Below are 261 nucleotides of genomic sequence, written 5' to 3' on the forward strand. Positions count from 1 at the left end.
TTCTTAGCGAAGGATAAATTGAGTAATACTTTGAACACCCCAAATATAATGCGAACACGCCCAGTGCTCTATGTGGACCTACCAAAGCCATACCACAAACTCGCTTTTACGAGCCTATCGGACGTGAAGGAGTCTGGTACAGGCAAATATCCTCCCTACTATTAGCTGTAGCTGAACTACATATTGCTCCTAAGAAGCGACGTAGTTCTGAACCGCTGGGGGTGCTCTAACACAGGAAGTGCGATGACGAAACTCACAAAG

Source organism: Plasmopara halstedii, assembly GCF_900000015.1.
Source record: "Plasmopara halstedii genome assembly, contig: Scaffold_54, whole genome shotgun sequence".
NCBI classification, from domain to species: domain Eukaryota; phylum Oomycota; class Peronosporomycetes; order Peronosporales; family Peronosporaceae; genus Plasmopara; species Plasmopara halstedii.